The sequence below is a fragment of the Prionailurus bengalensis genome, chromosome D3 (assembly GCF_016509475.1).
Source record: "Prionailurus bengalensis isolate Pbe53 chromosome D3, Fcat_Pben_1.1_paternal_pri, whole genome shotgun sequence".
NCBI classification, from domain to species: Eukaryota; Metazoa; Chordata; class Mammalia; order Carnivora; family Felidae; genus Prionailurus; species Prionailurus bengalensis.
The window spans coordinates 18,243,313-18,249,506 of NC_057356.1; positions in this window are offsets into that span (position 1 = coordinate 18,243,313).

Consider the following 6,194-nt stretch of genomic DNA (forward strand, 5'->3'; position numbering starts at 1 on the left):
TGACCGTTTCTTCTTTAATTCCAAAGTTTTTGACTTTTATTTTGCTTAACTGTTCTGAGTTTCCCATGGTAAAGAGGGAAAGGGAGTGTGGTCAGAATTACATGATTTGTAGCACTGAATAGTTCTCTGTCTTCCGCTCTGACCTCTGGCTGGTACAGTGAACCGCAGGGCACATCTACGAAGCAGAAATCTCAAGGTGGTGTTTTGGGTTTTTTTTTCCCCCTCATAAATGGCTATACTACAGCAAACCCTCAAAGCCACAGCCTCCTGGGCTGTCTCTGGCACATAGTAGGCACTCTGGAGATTTACAGGCTTTTAAAAAGCTTTTTTTCTTGTGTCCCATTGCTAAAAACTAGTTAGGCGGCATTTTCTTCTCAGAAAGTTCTGGACAGAAGGCTCACCCGGTCTTTACTCCCCAAGGCTCATGGCTCTCTTAAAAGTACCTTCTGATTCTGATTTCTTAAGAGGTAGGTTCACTAGCATTGGGAAGCCACTGTTGAATGTGTGAACACAGCTTTCGAAGACGAGAGCAGAGTTTGTTGTTCTGTGGGAGACCATGAAAGTCCACTGGTCATTGATCTCCTTTGCTCCTGTTAGCATGACTGATACGTGTATTATGGTTCTCTTTGGGAACGCGTTTGTAGAGGAACTGCCGCTTATAATTGTCCTACATCTTATTTAATAAAAGGATGCTAAACCCTCCGGTGTTTCTAGGAAGGGAATACTATAATGTTTTTGTATCTTTGTGATCTCCTGCCTCTAGTCTGAAACTCCAGACCAGTTTCCACCATTGTCCTGTCCGACTCTTCAGAAAGGTTGTGACTAACTTAAAAAAAAACAAAAATTAAGCCTGTTAAAGAGTGTGACCCTCAAATGTGCACTGAGCAAGTTGCCGGAGCCTTCTCCGCGTTTTTTCTATTTTTTTCCCCCAACTGCCTTTTATAAAAGCCTCGCTTCGTTGTTTATGGCAATACATCTAGGCTTTCCTTTCTGAAAAAGTTGTTGGCCGCTTTTTTGGAGTGCCAAGAGAATAAAAACCAGAGGCCTTATTGTCTGTGACTTCGCAAAACAGAGCCACCACCAGGTGGTAGGTTCTGAGGCTTATTAATCAGGATAAGGAAAAACTTGCTAACAGTGACCGTGATCCCAGGCTGGCCTGTCTCCTCTGCTGGTAAACGGTGCCCTCACCCCAGCTGTCGATACAGAGACTGGCCACCGGTGAAGGGGGATTCTGAAACCAGAAACCAGTTGGATGCCATCTCTGAAGCTCCCCCAATGCCAGAATTCCACAGTATTCCTTGAACTTGCATGCCAGGTTGGTCTACGTAAATAATTTTCTGGACCAAGTCTCTGCTGCATTAACAAGTAGTATAGGGGCGTCTGGGTGGCTCAGTCGGTTAAGTGTCTGACTCTTGGTTACGGCTCACATCATAATCTCAAGGTTTGTGAGTTCAAACCCCCCATCGGACTGTGTGCTGACAGCACAGAGCCTGCTTGGGATTCTCTCCCCTGCCCTCTCTGCCCCTCCCCAACTTGTGCACGTGCTCACTCTCCCTCTCTCTCTCTTGCAACATAAACTTTAAAACAGATATTTAAAAAAATGCTATATTTACATCTAACTGATAATCCAGTGAAAAAATAAATGCTTTGAGAAAAAACTTAATCCTTTAGCCATTTCAACACCTATTATCTTGATAATGACCACATTAATGCTGCTGGGTGGTTATTTTCCTATCTGGCTTAAATTGAAAAGCATGAAACAAAGCATTTAGAGATGCTTAGAGATTGAGAGATTTCGAGTATTTAGAGATTTACAGTAAAAATGTGTTAAAAGGCTGGGCCATCTCTTGGTCAAACAGACCAGTCAAGTTGTTTGGCATAATCTTCACCTGAAGCATGTTTGATATTGGGCAAAGTGAACAACCCATCCTCATAACATAGCAATTCCGTATGAATTGGAGTATGTATCCAGAACCCTCTATTCCCTGCGGACGCTAAACACAGGGAGGGCCCTCCAGGAGTAGGTGCTCCCTGAGGCTCAACTGGTTGGAGAGGACAGCGGTGGCTCCCGTCTCAGTGCTGTCCCTCTCTTGCCTATCCCTAGCTGCAGGGCTTTGGATGAATTCTTCCCCCTTCCTTGGTTCTCCCATCTCTGCAGGGGAGTAACGACTCCCATCTTGCAGGGCTGTGAGAGGCTGGGGGAGCACGCCTTCTGTGGGGTACATATTCCTCGAACCAGGTATATGTTTCAGGTGGTTTTGTGTGTTTAAAGGGACTTCTTATTCGGTTGCTAGATTCTTCTGGAAAAAGGAAGGAATCGATTGGGTGCCTTTGGGAAACTCAGATTTTTTAACCAGGAGAATCTGAACTTAGGTAGGTCTCTAGTGATCTGAACGCTTTGACACAGCCTTCCCCCGGCTTCTAGGGAGAAGTTACTCATGACCCCTCACAACTGTGCTGTTTTACATATGAAAATCTAGTCAAGGGCCTCATCGTCTGCCCAGTCCACAGTCTTACCCAGTCTAAGCCCTCACCTTCATTCCAGGAGGAAATCGCACTGGGCAATCCCATTTGGGGAAGGCTGTGTTTTCCCTCCATTCCAGAAGTGATTTCATCTGGCCACTTTGTGGCTCTTGTAGTATTTTCTTGTTGTGCAGGGTAATGGCTGCAGCCTCTAGATCTGTGATGGGAGAGTAGTTAACATACAACTTCACATCTAATCTGAGTCTACATTATTAGACAGAATTGAGACTATCACTCTATTCTGTGTTCCATTTTCTTTGTCTTTTTCTACTGGCTTCGATGAGAGATCCTGAACCAGAGGTGAGTGATCCACAGACAGGCTTTGGCTCAAGGGCTTTAAAACAAACAAACAAACAAACACAAAAACTTAAAAAGCCAGCATTTAAAAATCCTTCAAAAGCTAGGACTTCCAGCCTTTTTTTTTTTTAAGATGTTTATTTTGAGCGAGAGAGAGTGCATGTGCCCATGTGTCCACAAGCAGGTGTGGGGCAGAGAGAGAGGGAGGCAAGAATCCCAAGCAGGCTCCATGCTGTCAGCGCAGAGCCCTGACTCTCACAAACTGTGAGATCATGACCTGAGTCGAAACCAAGAGTCGGCTGCTTAACCAACTGAGCCACCCAGGCAACTCTCTAGGTTTTCTTGAAAAATTGGAAAAGCTGGCCACTTGGCCAGCAACCCCACGAGGCAGTCATCAGCTGGGACTGAACGCAGCTGCCCACAGTTAGAGGGATTGTCCTACGCTCTTCGATTTGCTCCTTGCCTGGCCACTTCCTTATTGCTCTGCCCTACTGTCTAGGTCTCGGCCGTTTGTTTTTTGAACACGTTTTTAAATTGCTCTTTGTTTTTCTTAGAGTGAAGACAAAAATAACATGTGTGGGCACACCCATGTTACTATTAAAAGCCGAGAAGGATCATCAGTGGTTAATAAAGATGATCTACCCTTTTCCCCCCACAACTTCCTCTGCTCGATGCTGTGCTGAGTGCTTTGCACATCCAGCTCGGTCCTTAGGGTGCTGTGAAGTAGGTGTCATCCGCCCCGACAGGAGAGATGAGGAGATCCCTTTGATTTGGCTTAACTGATCTGTCCGACCTGACCTGACCGTGTCAGGGGATGGGGAAGAGGTTGTCTGGAGGACCCCTCCCTTGTACTTTTCCACGCCAGGTAGTTTCCCATGGGCGGGGCATCTTAAGCATCTCTTAGGATGCAGGGCTTGGGACCAGGCAGGTCCCACTGGTAAGGATGCAGCTACATCCCAGGAAATTGCTACTGGTCACACTGGCCCCAGAGAGGTCACACACTGTTTATGGGCTTGAGTCAAATAAATGGAGTTGAGCACACTAGATGTGCAGACCGCTTTATAACTCTTTCTGCTAAGCCAGTGGATCTGACCTCTCAAACCATTGATTCATAAGGGAACATCTAACCCACCAGAAGAAAGTTTGGGGGAAAAATAAATTTGCTGTATTTGTTTGAGTCTAATGGAAAGGCTTCCTTCTTAGTAAAGTAGGTGAAAATATCCGGTATCCTCACTTTGGTTAGACTTCAAATAAGTGCATTTTTTGAAGGTAATATATTTTGAAGTGGATAGTTACAACGTTTGGAGTAATACCTTTTGTGTAATTAAGACATGGGAAAATAGCATGCCTCTGTGCCTCGTGAAAAGGAATACTCTGCATGCTTCAGGCCAGCTCTTTTTTTTTTTTTTTTAATGTTTATTTTTGAGAGAGAGAGCTAGCAGGGGAAGGGCAGAGAGAGAGGGAGACACAGAATCCAAAGCAGGCTCCAGGCTCTAAGCTGTCAGCCCAGAGTCCAATGCGGGGTTCGAACCCGCGAGCCGTGAGATCACGACCCGAGCCGAAGTCGGACACTTAACCGACTGAGCCACCCAGGCACCCCTCTTTTTAATATTACAGACTGTTCTTGGGGGCATCTTCCTTTGTGCACAAAAAGGTCTTTAAATGTTCGTTGTTCAACAGAGAATCCAAGCTCCAATTTTTCGCTGCAAGCTGCTTTCTCCTGCAAACAACAAACACCCCTGAGGGGTTTTAAAAGACTGTTCAGGGAACTCTGACTACCACTATTTCATGTTTAGATCCTGTTCCCCAGTAACAAAAAGCAGCCTGCTCTCTTACTAAAAGCCCCTTTCCCAAGGCTCTGGACCAGGTTTTTTGTTGTGTGTGTTTCTTTCTTCCTTTCTAATATCTTTCCCCACTGATGTCTAAAGTGAATAAAACAGAACAGCGCATAAACTTGTTCATACATAGCACTTGGTGGACACTTTCTCTGCTTTTTATTGCAAGGTAACAATCCCGGCTGTTTGTTTTAGAAATGGTAATGTTGTATCATTGTAACAAATTATACTTAAAAATCATTTAGTGTGAAATTGCAGATTAATCCCATAGGGATGGGGTATTAACAATCACCCAGCCCTTTGGAGCATACAGATGGTGAATCTGGGATTTACAATAGGAACAATCACTGATTACATGCCTGGCTGTAACGGACAAAAAGGCCTCCGCAATTTCAGCTTGGAGAATACGGCGGAGGTCCTAGCGCCTGACTTGTTTGGGACGCTTGGTTCCGGAGAATGCCTGTTTCATCACCTAGCCCGTGTGAGAGACGGGTGCATTCTGCGTGCTTTGAAACCCACCACGTGCTTCTGCGGAAGGGATGCCTCGGTGTGCCTCTCTCTAACCCTTCTAAATTCCATTAGAATTCGTTGAAAGAGCATTGTCACAGTGGGGTGTGCAGTGGGAATGCGGCAGATGGGCCGGGCCAAGAGAGCTCATTGTCAAAACCAGTACCTGCTGTTTGCTAATCACCGGGAGGAAAGTTGTCATGCACGTGGACCAAGGGCCAGGGAGGGCTGTGCACTTCGGAAATGAATCTGCACCTGAAATGAAAAGGATTCCCAGGTGCAATGCCCCTGGTTTTGAAAATCCTCTGGTGGAGCTCCAGACTGTGAACCCCATGACATGCGTGTTAAGAAAAGGGGGTACTTATACACACAGTCCTGAGTACAGACAGTGCTACGATGAGTGACCGGCCAGTATGTGCTTGGGACTCTGAGCAAGTAAGACCAAATTCTTTCAACTACATATGGATTTTTAAATGTTCATTATTTATTTTTATCTTTATTTTATTTATTTTTTTGAGAGCGAGAGAGACAGAGCATGAGTGGGGGAGGGGCAGAGAGAGAGAGGGAGACACAGAATCCAAAGCAGGCTCCAGGCTCCGAGCTGTCAGCCCAGAGCCCAACACGGGGCTCGAACTCACGGACCACGAGATCATGACCTGAGCCGAAGTTGGACAGTTAACCGACCGAGCCACCCAGGTGCCCCAATATATTTCTTGATTTTTAACGACATATTTAAAAATGCTCAACTTGGAGAATCAAAGTAGCCATGTCAACGGTAGTTTAGGTTCATATACAACTTCTATATACGCTCAAATAAGTCCCCCACACTCCCATCTCTGCTTTGGTTTCAGATGCAAAGGTAAGACATTTTTCGATCAAAAGAACAAGTTGTTTCAGAAGAAAACCAAAAAGCTGGAATGCTTAAAAGATTTAATAGAATTCTCTTGACTTTTCAGGGGTGGTTTCTCAAAAACAAAAAACCATTTATCCAAATGAACGCTCTATTCCAAATATTCTTGATCCGAACATTGT